Source organism: Melopsittacus undulatus, chromosome 1 (genome assembly GCF_012275295.1).
Source record: "Melopsittacus undulatus isolate bMelUnd1 chromosome 1, bMelUnd1.mat.Z, whole genome shotgun sequence".
In the NCBI taxonomy this organism is placed as follows: domain Eukaryota; kingdom Metazoa; phylum Chordata; class Aves; order Psittaciformes; family Psittaculidae; genus Melopsittacus; species Melopsittacus undulatus.
This window is the reverse complement of record NC_047527.1, coordinates 101,948,852-101,962,189: the sequence shown is the minus strand read 5'-3', so window position 1 is coordinate 101,962,189 and position 13,338 is coordinate 101,948,852. Positions and strand designations below refer to the sequence as shown.

At 46.7% G+C, this 13,338-nt stretch overlaps 1 protein-coding gene across 1 annotated transcript in view; it reads right to left on the bottom strand.

Moving 5' to 3' along the window:
* The window catches only part of VILL (villin like), a 35,596-nt gene extending 26,283 nt beyond the window's left edge, over positions 1–9,313 (bottom strand). Inside the window, exon 1 of the mRNA XM_034060840.1 lies at positions 9,165–9,313. The gene's annotated coding sequence lies outside the window, so the exon portion shown is untranslated. The remainder of the gene's footprint in view (positions 1–9,164) is intronic.
* Positions 9,314–13,338: the final 4,025 nt, after the last annotated feature.

Genomic DNA, 13,338 nt, shown 5'->3' with positions numbered 1-13,338 from the left:
GCTTAAAGCAGGGATCTTGGGTACACTTCCTCTGCTCCTGGGGCTCCTTTCTTCACCTGAAACCTCTCCATTAGTGCTGGTCCCCACTTTTCTGGGAAATGCTGTCCCTCCCTTCCTCCTTAGTCGCTAAGCTGGGGCAGCGAGAAGCACAGACAAGGCTGGATGTTTCCCTTCGACTTTCCAGCTTCTTTCAGCTGGTGGCCAAGTTAGAAATAATAGTAATATGACTTACATAATCAGACAGCTCATTGCATTAATGACTTAATGTGGGTTTTTAATCAGATGATCCCATAATTCAACTCCTGTCCAGACACAAAATTCAATATTTATGGAGTGAAAACTTCCCATCTGTGCTGAAACCAGGAAGAGCAGAAACTTTTCCAATTTAAAAAGAAGAACAGGGATGTTTTGGGGCTTGGGTTCACTGTGGGTTTTCAGCAGCAGCGTTTGGGTCAGTTTCTATCTCAATCTAACCAGTTTTGCCCAGCACTAAGTGAAATACAAATTGGCAAGAAGCAGAAGTCGACTGCCTCCAGGGAATTCACGGAGGGAAAAAAACCTAGATCCAGGAATGGACATTTGCTTCCTTGTACACAAACACAGCTTTACCTGCAAAGTGGGAGAGAGGCAGGAGAGCAGCTTACCTAGCTCACCTCTTTGTCTCCGGGTTTGTAACATGTAACTCTCTGATTTCCACCTCCAGGGCCAGCTACTCTGTGCCCACTAGTTCCAGGGCCTCTTGCACCATGGAAAGAGGAGACAAGCTCACACAATAAATAAAGCTGAGAAGTGGTCACTGCATAGCAAAGGCAACTTCTGGCTTGGAGCTGTTCTGCTGGGTCATCACCACTTGGTTAAGATGGTATAAATTAAACTGCAAAGAGCAAAAGCTGCTCTTGTTATTCCAGAGGACCTGGAAACCAAATGTCAGTGGCTGGATGCCACAGTCAAGACAACCTGCAGCCTCCAGAGTAAAAAGCAGAGGCTTCCCTAACATGATCTTCGTAACAAAACTGGTGGGTGAAGGCAGATGGGTATTTATTACACCTGCTCCTCTTCACACACTGCCAAAATCGCAGCAACACTTTTGTTTGCTAAATATGATCCCCAACTCCACTCCAACAAGCATAGTGTGAGGAAAAGCTTTGCCTTCAGGAAGGACTAGATGACTAATTAAGTGTCAAGGTCACTCCCAGGACTGGTTAATGAATAACAGTCTGGGTGGAAGTGCCAGCAATCACTGCTTCATTTCGATCAACCTGGCATGTGCTGGGAAAGCAGACTTAGCAGGACATTTCTTCAGGCAGACTCAGGCTGTTTGGGTGGGGAGGGAAAATAAGGACTCCGAAGGGGGATAGGAGATCATTTCAAACTCCTGAAGTACGTTCTGAATTAAGCCTGATTTGGCTTGTCTGGGTTTTGGCGGCATACTTACTAGGCTGCAGTCACGGTAATAAAAAAACCCAGTGAAATGACTAATGCTCTGTACAGCTTCAGGAAAATAGGAAGCAGATGTGGCTCCAGCTTTTCCAGGCTGAAAGGCCTAATTATTGGGAATACTTGGACTGGCATTAGATGAGGTAAACCAGGGCTGTTGAATTGCTTTCATTGTCTCCATTATAGCTGGGCATCTGGGCCCAAGTAGGTGCCATTTTTTGTTTGCAGAGAGGACAGCAGTTAACTCTCGTTTTGCCCAGAAGAATGAAATTCAACGTTGAGTTTCCTTGTGTGGCTCATGAGCTACAGCCTGGGACCACTGCTTTGAACAGTGAATGTGCCTAGTGAGTGACTGTTCAGAGGTACAGTACTCAACCAGTGTAATCTGTCTTATTTTCCTGTTGCAGGAGGAGAAAAAGAGGCTTTTCTCTCACATGGAAATGATAGGTAGGGAGAGCAAGCAATGGGGCTTGACTTCTTTCTCATGTTGCCACACATTCACATAATATCCTTATCCATTTTTTTTCTCAGGAAGCAGAAGTTGCCTAGGTGAAAGCACCTGTGACATGCATGTCCATACGTGCATGTGTGTGTCAGTGACAGTTCCTGTCCTCTTGCAGTCACAAGAAGGGTAGCAATCAGAGAAGTTGGATCACACTATCCATGTTGGATGTACTGGCACATGGTGATGTGGCAGGGAACAGGATATGTGTCTGGGGGGTGACAAAAGGGGACAAAGTACAGCTCGACTCACCCTCCTCCTCTAAGTCACGCAGGATCCAGGGGCTCTTGGCCAATGTGCCAAGGAGAGGGCTGCATAGACATGTCCAACTGACCATGGAGAGCACTTCAGCTTCCTTGGAAAGAGCTGTTGCCTGGCAGCTAAAATTATATAAAACAGGCCTTGAAATAAGATGCTATTTCTGATCATGGTGGGCAATTAGCTATTGGAACAGCTTATTAGGAAAGCTGGCAGGCTCATCTTAATGTCTTTGAAATGAGACAGCTAAATGGCCGGGATGTGCTTTCTGGGCTCTACTCCTCACTGTCTGTGAGCCCTTGTTCAGGTGCTGCACTTTCAGCAAGCTGTGCCTTCCCATCGGTTTGGTATTAGGGCAATAAAATGGACTGATGGTTCAGCCACCTCCACCAGTCAGAAAAGATCCCCTGTCCATGCTACCAAATCATTTGCGTGGATCATGAATGGAGTTGAAGTGATTTTTTAATCTTCTTTTCAGTAGAGATGGATCAAAAGTTGAAATGGAGCACTGGACTGGATGAACTAAGTTTGTGAAGAAGCTTCTTGCTCACCTTATCAGGATTAATGGCTCTGGAAGTAAGAAGGGACTTCACTGGGTTCAGATGGGCAGGTTTTCCCTTTTTCCATGAATGGCTGACAGGCATCTTGTCCAAGCAGCTACCTCCATCACAGGTGACTGGTCTTTCCTGTTCTTTGCTGACTGGGCAAAGTCTGGGATGCTGAGGACTGAGATGCTAAAGTCTGTTCAGGGTTAATGTGAGTGAAGAGTTATGAGCCTGTGATGAAGTGGAGAGCCACAGAGTTGATTTTATGTTAATGGCCTCTCAAACCAGAAGTGCTCTATGCTCCAGGAGAGACTTGAATTCCCTGCTCAGTAAGCTCAAAGCTGCAGAAAACTGGACCCATCTAGCCAGTTCTCAGGTTCTGCAAGAGCAATAACCATTTTGCCCTGTCTGACAGTCTCCCCAGGACCCAGCTGTGTCTCTTGAACCCTGGAAATTTACCCCATCTTCATTCTCTCTCCCAGGAGAAGAATCAGACCTTCAGGTTAGTGTGTCTTCCTATAGCCTGTGCTTTCACTCCCTTTCCATTTCTGTCATCTCTGACTTAGTAGCTTACACACAGTCTTCCCCAGAAACCCACTGGTGATGTTAGCCTTTACCTGTCAGCCCCTTGTGAGCCACATGAGGATGGGCTTTGCACTAATTCTCCAGTCCTACCACTGATCCTTATTTAAAAGCAAAAGGAAATATGAAGTTACTGTGATATAACCACCTTCTCAGTTGCAACAGCCCTCAATCTGTATCTCATCTGTCTCTTCAGATTCCCCAGAGGACATCTGATGTAGAAGAGCAGGCAATTCATGATTTATGTCCTCATTTCCACCTGCCATAAATTTTAGCTCAGCAGCTCACTCCATCCAGAAAATCTTGCTCATCTCTCCACACCTCCCTTTATGACCTCCTTTGTCCTCTCTAGCTATCTCACTGCTGGTAGCTTTCCAACAGACTGATCTTCAAGCAGATGGTCTTGTGAAACTGATTTGTAGGAGCAGATTTTTCCCAAACTGCTGCTATTTCTGAATCCTTCCTCTAAAATTTTAACAACTGATTGTTTGTCCTGGGAACAATAGAGCTGTATTGTCCCAGCAAACTTCTCAACAATGTAAGAACAATGTACTGATGAATTGGATCGGAAAGCTTTACCACCAGCCACAACTCCCAAGTCATGCAGTCTGAGTTTCCACATTCATCACTGGATGCAGAGCCCAGCTCTCAGCAATGACTGGCGCTGGGAAAGGCAGAGCAAATTGGCTGAATGTGGAGGTTGGCAGCCCTTGCTGTGGTGTCCTATAGAGAAGGTCAGAGCACCCATGCAGCTCTTGAGTGCCTGCTTTCCCAAGAAGTCCTTGTTCTCCAGGATGCCTTTGAAAGCAGCAGGCTCTCCCAGGCAGGTAGCATCTCCGCAGGGTGAGGGCAGCCCTATTAGACTCAAAGCTTTCAGAAGCAGCATCAGAGTCTGAACTGCAGTAACTTCCCCCTGAGATCAGTCCCAGTGACTGGTAACAAACTCTTCACATGCAAACCCACCTCTCTCTGAAGATCCCTGAGGAAAAAAGCAGTGGCACAAGAAGCTGTTGAAAGCATTCTGTGTGCAAGTGCCTTGCAGCAGCATTGCCCCTGGTATGGTGCCAGCTGTATTATTCTCAAATAATATAATGCAGCTTGGCACACACCTACTTCAGGGGTATCCGTTCCACCTCCAGCTCCTTTTTGTAAGGTTATTGAGTCAGTAATGGTACAGAGCCATCCCAAGGGAAAGGCGAGCACATAGCTTGCCAATTCATTATGAACAAATCTCTCTTTCAGCTCTTTCTCCTCTGGTGAAAGGGAGAGCTCACTGGCTCTGGACCAGCACTGCATCCAAAGGCAGAGCTTCGTAGCACAGTGAGGGCAGGAGACACATGCAGAAGGAAAACAAAACTGAAGCCATTTAAATTCCTGTTCCTGGTTTCCAGAGAAGTGGTTCAGATTAGAAGTGTTCTCACACACTACTAGTTACTCACCACTCTAAGAAAAAACTCATGATTCTTTCCCACATCAGCATTTTAATGGAGCATTATTTAACCTACTGATGGCTGTTCAGTAAAACCAGAGCTGAGACATCAGGGAGGAGAACACGTGTGGTTGGTCATTCGTGCAAGACCTTCCAGAGCCCTGGGGGGCACCTGCTTATGGGAAGGGTGTTGAAGAGAAACCCTGAAAAGAAGGCATTTCCCCAGCTGAAACAGAGGAAAGGGCACCACTTCCTATACAGGGTTAAAAGAGCCTTGAGGAAGGCTACAGGAGGGGCTTAGAGGGTGGGATTCACACAGTCTCATTCACATGTCTTAGTTTTAGGTGCTGAAGCCTGAGGAGAGCTCTTCCTGGGTGGTTCCCCTCATCTTGATATTGGGTCTATAGCAGATCCAGTGAATCTTTGTCAGGAGGGACTTATTGTCCCCTCTGCTTACAGGGAAAGCCCCCATATGGAAAGCTCTGTTTGCCAAGATGTGCTTTACCTCTCTAAGAGTGGGAGCTCAGTCCCATCCACTGTGCCCTTAGACTCTGCTTGCCAGATCTGTCAGCATGAACCAAGCCAAATACCATAAATAAAACCACAGTTAAACCCAAGTACCAGTGCCAACCTAGTCCATCCTTAAAACAAGTCTAAAGGTTATTCTGGTGCTGCATATAACCATTTTCTATTTATTGTAAGTGTATGCATGCATATATGTACATATACGTATGTGTGCAAGATAAAGTGCAGGTTTTCCCTGGTGCACAGTTTAACTAGTGCAGTTGAATAACCCTTGCTATCAAGACCTTTGTTTGATGGTGATGGAGCAGGGGTGCTGCTCTGGCTAGGCTCAGACCAGCTGGAGAACTGCTTCCAAGAGCATTGTCTTTCCAGTACAAAGTTGCAAGATTAATATTAACTGTCCAAAGGACTGTTCCAGTTTTGCTCCGGTGTGGATATGCAAGCATCACATCAAACATGAGAAGAGAAACACAGAACTTCTGCAAAAAAACCCAGGTTTACATTTCGAATTGCAAATGAAATGACCTGGACTGAAGCATGGTGCTCCATAGGTGACTACATTTCCATTGCTAGCCCAATGAGATGCAATGGATTTATTCAGGGGAAAGGGTTATTTCCTGAGCTGCAAAGTAAAGCTCATTTTTTGCCTATGTTGGCTGACACACCTCTACAGAAAGACACCTAACTTGTGTCAAAACATGTAAGTACCAACCAATCCAACCCAGGCTTCCACTGGGATAGGGTGCTGAGCCAAGGTACGAGTTACCTTCACAGGATCTTCTCTCAAGGGGACACCAGCAACACATTGCCTTTTGGCAGCAGTCACCCATACCAGTGTTATCCTCTAGGCTTGAGTTCAGCGTGTTTATCACTGCTTATCCAGCCCTTTCAAACTGGGTGGGCTGCTGTGAGGTCATTCTCAATCTTCCTCTGACTTTGTGGGTGACGCTTAGTCTCTACCTGATCCTCCTTGCTTTAAGTGATTGTTCCTTGAGGGAGACCCTGTGATTATGTCCCCTTCCCTTCGGTGGCTTTGACAAAGTGACACATCAACTGCACAAAGCCAAATGAATAAACCATCCCTGCAAGGACTGCAAACAGCTTTAGAGAGAGTTATTCATCCAGGACTGCCTTTTGCACCCAGAGCCGCCAATGGGAGTTCTGTCTGAGCATGGGGAAGGGAATCAGGATTCTGAAAGCCTGGAATGGATGAGATTTGCTCAGACCCAGACAGCTATTTCATGTACAGCAACAAAGTACAGTAATTCAGGCTCTAGCACACTCCCAAAGCAAAGGTAAGTATCTAGACAGTCTCTGTAACCCGAAAAAAAAAGAGTATAATTTCTTGTGCTGCCTGTTCAGCTGTTCTTATATGAACAATTTTAAATAAAGGGCCAGACAGAAACCTATTCTTTCATCCATGGCATAGCAACAGGACATTTTTAGGTAGGAGAGGTCAGCTGCTCTGAATAGCTCATTCCACAGGAACTGCCCAGGATGGAGCTCAACCATGCAATTTAGCATCCCCTGTGTCTCATGTCTTTGGCGTGGAAATAAGGTAATAACAAGTTTCAGTGTTACTCTACCCAGCACTGCCTCAGATAAGCATGAATAGGCTCAGATAAAGATGGATAACAAATGGTAGGATTTCTGTTTCAAGCAGAGGTCCTTGGAAATCGAGGCAACTGAATCAAATATCCATCACCCAGTGATGGAAATTAAGGTTGCTAGCAGGACTTTCCAGACTGAGGTGTGCCAAAGACATAGTGACAATATTCACCCCTTTCTGCATTCCTTTTACACTCAGAATGGGTGGAAATACAGTAGAAATGTATACTTATCCAGGATAAATCACAATTAGGCCCATTTCCAGGGCTGTATTATGTGGAGAGGGAGAGCATGAAAGGAGAGGTTTTAATGAGTCGTAGGAGCTTGTATCCCCTTGTGACTGTACAATCTGTTTCTCTGAAGGCTAACAGAAAATGAAGAATATATGTGAATAAACAAAGAGCTGGAGCAGAGGTATTTTGGGTGTGGTGTGTCCACACTGGAGTCCTTCCTTGTGCAGTTGGACACTTCATGCATAGCCCAGTCCATGGCACTGTGTCAGTCAAGAGCAAGTTTCAGCAGGCTGCAAAAGAGCCTTTTCCCTGTGATGAAAGAGGGACCTTGAGGAGGGGTGATGGCTCATATGTTACCCAGGGATGGTTAAAATGCAGCTGGGCCAGGTAGCCTAAAGGTAGCCCAAAGGCTTTCACTGTACCCAGAGCTCCCCTTCACTGCACAGGGCATTGCACAGCTCTGTTTCCAAGTGGAATATCATGCATTTGGCTCTATTGAAACGGAAGGAGTTTTGTCCAGCAGGATGTGCCTGGCACAGAGCACAGCCCCAGCATCTCCCAGCCATGGGGCAGGTTTCTGAGCCAGTTTCCTCCTTGGCTGGGGACAAACGATCACAACATGGGTGGTGCTGGAGGCCCAAGTTGCAGGACAGATCCAGCTCAAAGTCACAGAATCCTTGGGGCATCTCCTCCATGCCACATGTCCCACACCTCTCCAGGGTCCATAGCTGAAAAGGTAACAACCTTCACACTTAAAGTCCAGAAAACACTCACACAGCTCCATGGAAGAGATCAGGAAACACTGTGAGCATCTTCAGCATCCCTGGCTATGAAAGAGCAGGGATTTATTGTCTCAACCTAACGAGGAGCCCCAGCGATACAAGGCAAGGCAGAAGGCCAGGGTGACACCACTTGCTGCCATGGCACAAAACCTTTGCTCCCAGCTGGGAGACCTTGGCAACTGTTGCCACAAAGTTGTGCCTGGGAAATAATGTCATGAGACTTAGGTTCCTGCCAGTGGGAAGGGAGGCGGAGGAGGAAAAGGGCAGCCTGTTTGTGCAGGGAGGAGGAGGAGGAGGAGGGGAGGCTTACCTGGAAGGTGAGGGAAGACAGGGCTTTCCTGACGTGCACTGCACTGGCCAGTGCCTATGCTAACATGTGCTCCCACCTGGCAGGGAATGGTAAAGAAGAGGAAGGCTGATGCTCTGTCTAATGTCTTTCTCAGGTTCTAATCTGCCCGTTTAGCGGCAGTGTGCAGAGTGCACCTGGATGATTCACGCTCTCAGTGCTGCTCTGGTGGGGCCAGTTTGCTTCATCTGTTGCGACATTTGTTTACAACTGTGCTAGGGTAGCCTTGAATAAGTGTGAACCTCCCACAGATGCTAATTCATATCGGTTCTCCTTTGTGTTAAGTATTTATAGGCACGCCTAAGCAAAATATTGGCAATAAGCCTGCAGCTCAACTCCATTACAACTCAATTTTTACCTCAGTGCAATTTGCATCTCAAATGAACAGGATGAGAAAACACTTTGTGCTTATAGAGCAAAACAACCCAGCAGTTCAGCCATTAGCAGATCTATCGATTAGATGACACAAGAGCTATCAATGAGAACTTGTGTTGCTGTTTGGACCCGTAATGAGTTGCAAAGACAGGCGAGCTTTAAGCTAATCCCCATGGCAGCAAAGCATAAAACAAACCAGGCCAAAACAAAACACCATTAGTTGCTCATTGTGTGAAATCAAAGCCAGCCTGTGCAGATTGCTAAATGAAAGGCATGTGTCCTCGGAGATGATATGTAGCCAGGACGGGTTCTCATGAGCTGGGGCAGCTGCGTGTTCCAACCCCAGTTTTGGAACCCCAAATCAGTATGGGCTCACTACTTTCAGTACAGGCATCCTGGCTTACACCAGGTGAGAAATTCTTTAAAACCTACTAAATCTATTAATTATTTGTTGTTGTTTCTTACTGTCCACAGAACGAAAGTCATTCAGCAGTGCTGGCCTTTAGAAATAAACTTCAGAAGGGTGCAGGGAAGGCACCTACCTTGCTGGAAAGCGCACGGTGTCCTCGCAGGTCTCCCTTCTCTGCCAAACCCAGCGCCTTCTCTCCTCTTTGGTGAGCTAGTTTCAAGGCACTTTTGTTTGCTGTTCTGCTACCTTGTCAGCTCGGGAACAGCAGTGTTCGGTAATTCAATCCTCTACTTAACCACAGAGACACTCCTACTCAGAGATCACACCCATTCCCAGGCTCACGGAAGGACGATGAAGGAGCCAGTATGAGAGAGTTTCAACCAACTACATCAAATATCCACCAGCTCTGCATTCATGGGGCAGTAATGATTAAGTGCTGCTTTAATTAGAAACCTGATTTGTCCAGATCTGAAAGGGCAGGGGAGGATTTTCACCCCCCCTTTTCTCTGTCTCTGCTGGACAAAGCAAGGTGTGGTGCTGCTCAGTGCCACGTTAGTGCTTGGGCCCAAGACTGACCCCAGTCGCTGACTCCAACTTGTCCTGAGTTTTGGTGCAGTTGGTCTGAGAGCAGAGCCTGCTCCTGCCCACAGGGAGCTATGTGTCCCTGTCCTTGCAGGCTGGAGACCTGGGAGTGTTGCAGCCCAGGGTAATGGGGAGCAGGGGTCAAGATTGCCATCGAGATTACTGGCTGAAACTGGGATCTAACAGAGCACTGGAGCATGCAACCAGGCTGCCCTCCCAGGAGAAAAGTAATGATAAACCCAAGCAAAGCTGGCAGTGTTTGTTGTAGCCACCTTCTGAGGCAGAAAGCTGTGTCTGTGGGTACTTGTTGTGATACTGCAGATCTTTGGTAAGAAAAAAACATCTGTGGTATGCAATCACCCTCTCCAAAAGCTGCCCTGATGCCACTGTGGGGCTGTGGATGACCTGAAGATAAACCATTTCCTCTCATTCCCATCTGCTCCTGCCTGGCACCTGCATGGTGCTGCTGGCTGTGGTGGAGGGTTCTGCTGTTGGGGGACCCAGGACTGCATCCAGATGTGTTCTAAATATCCCCAGGAATGGAGACTACATGAGCTCTCTGGACTGGGAACCATCCAAATCCTTCCCTTCCTACACATCAAGTTTCTCTTGCCATTTCCTTAATTTTTTAGACCAACCCAAACAAATGGAAAATAGATATGGATCAGCTCATCAGCTAAACCAGGCATCGGAAGAGGTTTAAACCAACAGTTTCCACAGATCTTGTCCACTGACCACCTAAGGGACCTGTAATAGAAGAGCACCCAAAATACCTGTGACATTAGCTACAGACTGGTGCACCACAGAGATAGCTGCAAATGAGGGTGCGGGTTGAACCTGCTCATTCAGCCTGGGTGTGCCCATATATGAAGAGCACTTCATAGATCTTAGTTTCATGAATGAAAATGCAAAACTGACTCTTAGCAAGCAATTTATCCCTTAATGGCTGCAGGCTACAGCTCATAAAACCCATAGCAGCCTTCACGTTTCATTTTTCATTCTTTTCTGCTTTTAATTTCATCATGTTGAGTGCCTTCCTTTGTTGTAGGGAACAGAGGAACCATGTTTTGTGTCTTCCTCCAGTCCACAGAAGATGGGAATCAACAACAGGGTCTGCTTTTATCTCTGGAGTCAAGCCCAAGTCCACTATTGGCCCAGTGGTGGGGGTCATACACCAGTAGCTCTGGTGGAAGACATTCAGAAGATGGGGTGAAGACATCTCAGAGGATCAGCACCAAACTCCATTGTGCTCCAGTTCCCCTTTTCCCACATGAAGTCATTAAGCCCAGAATCAAGGGTTTATTTAATAGCTGCTGTGTGCCTAGGTCCTTTTCAGTGCTGATACAGACCAATTTAAACCAACCTGTTTCTATGGTTGTGACTACATGAATTTGAGCTCTGGGACAAAGCATGTCATTCCTATACCCACAGTTTATAATGCACTTCAGGCTCGTGCACAGATGATGCTTGAGCTGCCTGTCCCCACTTTCGATCACCACAGTGAACAAGCAGTAAATAATCATGCTGAGCTTTTAAAGAGCCCAAATCTGTAGAAATATATGTCAAGCAGTGAATGTGAAAGGAAAAGAAAATGCTTGTCATAAAACATGGGCTCATTTAGGGCTGAGCTGTAGGCACTGTTGCTTCCTGCTAATTCTGGTCATGCCACAGGGCTATGAAGCAGAAAACATTATTTCCAAGCAGTTTAACTCAGTACTGGCGAAGCACAATAGCCTGACTTTCATAAGCGGAACGTTATTTGAGATGTTCTTGTCCAGCTATTTTTCCTATGTTCAGGACCTGATGCACTCATATTCTGGTCCTAAGCCTTGACTCACTATTCCCAGAGCTAAAAGACCATGTGGTTTAACTTTTTGTTTCATGCATACAGATGGCAGATGAGGCTGTTTTGAGTGTCCCAGTGCAAGCTTAAGACACTGAAGACATTGTCACAGGTTGATGGTGGGGTAAATCAGAAGCTGCTGGGAGGAAGACTGCTGAAGTGCAAACTCAAGGTTTGGCAGTGTAATGGCTCACATCTGCCTCAGCCTTGACAATCCCACGTGCTTGTGGACACGGTTAATATTGTGCATGGGGAAACAGGCTCTGCCAAAGATGTGTTTGCCAAATGACACGTTGCAAAGGTATTTCCACCCTGCTTTCGGGTATGGAGCTCTGGGAGGAAGAGGGAAGGGCCAAACCGTGCAGATGAGATAACACTGCAGGGGCCTCACACTTTGGAAAAGCAAGAGAAGGAGGCAAGAAAACCCCACAAGTTGCCCAAGACACCAGTGCAAAGACCCATCACTACTTAGGTGAGGTTAAATGTCCTGACTTTTGACAGCCACAGCAATGAATGGATTCCTGAGAATGTTACAGGAGAGCTTGCTTTGACCCACAACCAAAGCATGTGACATTTTACTATACATTCCTCACATAGCCTTGCTCAGGCATTCCTCTGCCCTACAAAATTGTGATGTCTGGATGAAAACCTACATAGTGCCTCTTACAGGTCTAGTGCCTCTTGCAGATCCAATAGAGGTGAATTGGGTTATGATTTACTGTTCTCTCATCTGCTGTGATCCCTGGTATGGGGAAAAAAGATGAGAAAGCAATATACATGCATGTATATTGACTGTAGGACATGTGAGGACCTCACTTGTTGGGGCTTATATCTTGCTGAAACAAAAGACCCCCTGAGAAGTACATCTCAGCCAGCCACGGCATCTGACCTGTGATGATGACTGTGGTGGTGATGATGGCCAATCTAATCATGATGATGAGGCAGGGATGACTGGCAGCTATGAAGGATGGAGCACCAGACTCAGGATTTGGCCTGGCTGTGTGCAAGGGGAGGTTTGATGCTGGAAAATGAACAGTGGTTTGCTCTTTGGCCTGGCAAGCTTGGACCAGTGGAGGCTGGGGCTTTGCAAGGAAATGATTTGGTAAGGAAGTGCTCTGTGAGAGCACCAGCTGATAGAACAGCACAGAGCTGCCTCTGACAGGTAACAGTGCTGGTTAATGTCTAGTGACATTAATGGAAATGTCTTGGAACAGGGAAAGGTGCCTGGGAATGGGGGGGTGAGGACTGTTCCTGTGCTGCAGTGCCATGGTGCATGGCTATGCTGCATTGACAGAGATACATCGTCTTGAGCTCTGGTCAGCTTGTGTCAGTCAGTGGTTCTCAGCACACAGAGAAGCCTTGATCCTGCAAAGGATCCTTTTTAGCAAAGCTCCTGGGCAATGCTGTGCATGGAAGATGCCATGGAGACAGGGCTGGATAGGCCAAATTGTTTCCTCTGAATTCAGAAGAAAGGAGCGGCCCTGGCAAGCCATGACACACGGCTAAACACTCATTTCAAGTTTTAGCCAGAGCTCTAGAGATGCAGTTCACCTTCCTGGAGCCAGCAGCTTGCAGCAGGTTAGGACAGGAGCAGTCTTTCTGGCACAGGAGTTTACCACGTTGAGGCAGAAGAAACCTGTAGCTGTTGTTCCAAATTATTGCTTGGCAATCTTAGTGCAAAACGCATTGTAAGCCAGGTATGCTGGGCTGTGAACTGGGGATACAGGGCTCATGTTTCCCCAGGCTATGGGAAAAAAGTACCCCCCAGCAAAAGAAAAGGAGAGGACCAGAGATTATGACATCTTGTATCATGACAGCAAGTTTTTCCAAGGCTTCTGGTCAGCCTTGAATCCCTCTTCTACATCCTAAAATATCTATAACC